This window comes from Triticum dicoccoides, chromosome 4A, assembly GCF_002162155.2.
Source record: "Triticum dicoccoides isolate Atlit2015 ecotype Zavitan chromosome 4A, WEW_v2.0, whole genome shotgun sequence".
Classification (NCBI taxonomy): Eukaryota; Viridiplantae; Streptophyta; class Magnoliopsida; order Poales; family Poaceae; genus Triticum; species Triticum dicoccoides.
Window position 1 is genome coordinate 622,822,649 of NC_041386.1, and position 3,747 is coordinate 622,826,395.

Sequence of the window (3,747 nt, forward strand, 5' to 3'; positions counted from 1 at the left end):
TCCAAGTCAGACCTGCAATATTCATATTGAACTGTTCAATAGTAGTTACAAAATTATCACCACATATACACACGTATAGGGATGAAAATGGAGTGGAAACTTTCCGTTTTTCCGGAGGAAAAATGGAAACGGAGAGGAAATATCAAAACGGAAATGAAAATTTACAAAACGGAAGTGGAAATGGAATTTTTATGCGGAAGCGAAAACAAAAACGGAATGGTGTTTTCCGGTGGAACATGCATGGAAATGGAACTTTCCGTTCTCGTGAATATGAAATTTTTGTTTTTACTATAGACCTATAGCTACTTTGTAGCCCAACCACCAAAGAGAACACAATGACACAATTAGTAGAATGGATCTAAGGCCGAACTTCTACTACCACACATGTACTCAGCTTGACCATATACGCAATTGTCCGGTATAACTACAATACTACGCTAAGTTGCTAACATAATGATATTATTTTGTAGCCATGTTAACAACTCATTGAATTTATTTGTTTTTGTGTGTATTTCTGTATGATTCAAGGGGTTTTTAAATTCCGATCAATGCCTATTTCTGTTTCCGTATCCACTTTGTATTTGCTCCGTGTCCGTTTCCGGTAGTATCTATTTCCGTATTCATTTCCGGGGCTTCTGCAAAAAAAAAATGTGAAAACAAATATGATAGCACTCAGTTCCGTCCATTTCCGCTGCGTTTTCATCCCTACACACGTACACGTATATGTACACACATACATACATGTACTGTACATCATGGCAGTTATTGTTACTCCTAGTTGGCATCATTTATTTACTAATGTTTGTTTACTCCCAACACACCTACTACTTATTCGCCAAGTAATTAGTTAACAACTTATGCAGTGGTGGTGATGACGACTAATTAAGCACTAATGGTCCGACCACCGTCGACGCAGATGACCTGCCCGGCGATGAAGGAAGCCGCCGGCATGCACAGAAATGCCACCGCGGAGGCGATCTCAGCTGGCTTGCCACTCCGCCGCAACGGGGTTTTGGAGTGCTCCTGTTCCAGGTACTCCGTATCCATCTGCCAAATATATCCACAAATAATATCCACAAATTTGTTAATGGTTAGTCCGTGTGTCTAGCATTTTTGGTCAAATATATCCATAAATAATATCCGTGATGTCCAAATCCTTGTCCCTCCTCGTACAAAGTGAACTCGTTACTTCCGCATAGAAAAGTGAACGCATTACTTTGTTTTTAGGATAAAGTGAACTTAGTATCTCACCAAAAACTTACCAGGCCTAGTTAAAAATTACTGTGGTGCTCGTTTATAAACAAAAAAACATTTGCTACTCCATTAGGCTATACAGTACTCTCTCCGTCCTAGATTACCTGTCTTATATTTGTCTAAATACAAATACATCTAACACTAGATACCGAGTAGGGCGTTTTGGTGCCCAGACTCATCTGCACCCGGTTAGAAAAAAATTCATAAAAAATTCAAAACAAATTCAAAAAATTCCAAATAAAACTTGTATGGTAGACAATTTGATGCGTGAGGCCCGCCCCATATTTCAAGTCATTTGGACATATGAGAAGCTCTCAGCAAAAAAGACAAATCGGACCAAAACAGTACATGAACAGTAAACATTTTTACAGACCCCCAATTTGTCTTTTTTGCTGAGAGCTGCTCATATGTACAAATGACTTGAAATTTGGAGCGGGCCTCACGCATCAAAATGTCTATCACACAAATTTTATTTGGAATTTTTTGAATTTTTCTAGTATTTGTTTTGATTTTTTTCGTCGGCGCGGGTGCAGATGAGCTCAGGTGCAGAAATGGATTTTCGCTAGATACCTCTGTATCTAGAGAAATCTAAGGCAGGTAATTTGGAACAGAGGTAGTACTATGTTGCTTACGTCTTTAATCATATCGGTTGTGATAAATCCTGGGGCGACACCGTTCACACGGATCTTGTCAGGGGCCCACTCGGTGGCCAAACTCCTCGTCAGTTGGTTCATTGCACCTACATACATGATGTAATAACATTTTTAAACTTGAAGCTGATCTAGTTTCACAAAATTTGACTTAAACTGAAACTAATATGAGATTTATCTTGAAATGGAGTGAGCACGTACCTTTTGTGATAGCATAGACGGTGGAGCCAACGAAGCCGATGGAGCCTCCAATGGAGGACATGTTGATGATGCTGCCTCCTCCGGCGCGCACGAGAAGAGGGCGCGCGAGCTGGCTGAGATGGAAGCTCGACTCCAGGTTGGTAGCCATCACCTTGGAGTACTCCTCCGCGGTGCACTCCGCGGTGGGCTTCACCAGCAGCTGCCCCGCGTTGTTCACCTACGTACATACATATACATACTCCCGATCGCTAGGCGCTAGCAATCCAGAAGACACACAAAATCCACAGTTTACAGACACATATAGAACTCACTAGTATGTCGAGCTTGCCGTTGAAGGTCTGCCGGACGGCGTCCATGAGCCTCTCCCGGTCGGCGCGCACAAAGACGTCGCAGGCGGAGGCGGTGACATGCAGGCCCTTCTCCTCCCACCGCCGTCCGGCACTCCTCCGGCTCCGCCGCGTTCCGGGAGCAGGCATGCACCCTCGCACCGAACCCGGCGAGCTCCTCCACGATGGCGTACCCTATCCCTTTGCTGCCGGTCAAATTTATAGTTATGAAATGTAGTTTAATATTGGTAAATTCGTTATGAAAGGCGATATTTTTTAATATAAATTTGATCAAACTTTGCAAAGTTTGACTTGACATAAATCTAATATGCGAAGTATAAATGACCGGAGGGAGTACTGACTAGTTTTGCAGGACGAATATTTTAGCACCTTCAAGGATTGAAATGTCATTTAAAATTCTTGAGAAGGTGTTTCTTAATGGTTTATGCGACCCCCCCCCCCCCAAATCCAAATTAATTGATATTCTCAAAGATATTTCAAAGCAGTGTACAAGATAATTTTTGTGAAACCTTCTCAATTTTTTACCGCAGTCTGCCAGTCTCTAGATGTCATATGAGTGCACCATGCCAAGTTTCATATTTTCAGACTTTGTTTTCATCTTTTGGAATTAAAAAATAATAAGTCCATGTTCTTAGTCGAGTCTTGACACCCTCAAGTTTGTTATTTATTGTATAAAGTCTAAACATAGACTCAAAAACACAAATGTAATTTTTCGACCCAACTTTTTCATGCACTTGCAGTTCAAATGCCTAGAAATGCATTTAATCGTAGCTAATGAATCCCCCCAAAATGCCATTTTTAGCACATTTAACTCAGTTGTCCACATACACGCATCCCTATGAACGCACGCATACACACCATACTCCTATGAGCACCTCCGAGATACTGAGCCGAGACAACAACTCACAAAGTCACCACATGCACATTCATAGTGGACGGGAGCGTCTCCTCCCACTGAATGAACATCACCTGAAAGCCTAAATAAATTCTGAAAAATGCGAGCACGAGTGCATAGTCTCGGACTAGAACACTGATGGGTTGTTTCCATCACAAGAAACCTAACCATCTCAACTAGGCTCAGTTTACAGAATGCCAAATTTTGACTTAGAGCATGTAGTACCGTATCTTGAGTGTGGAAGATTATTAAAGTCCAATGGATGAAACAACAGTCGTATCGCCTTCAAACCTGACTCTTGGTGTCTCTCTAAACCATGTTTCTTCCTCGAAGATGGTTTAAATTCTAGGCAGTGTACGCCACAAATTCTATAATACCTTCTCAAAATTTTTACCACCGT

At 41.6% G+C, this 3,747-nt stretch overlaps 1 pseudogene; it reads right to left on the reverse strand.

Annotated features, from left to right (window-relative positions):
• Nucleotides 1-882: 882 nt before the first annotated feature.
• LOC119283870 lies at nucleotides 883-3,418 on the reverse strand (annotated as a pseudogene).
• Between the last annotated feature and the right edge of the window lie 329 nt (nucleotides 3,419-3,747).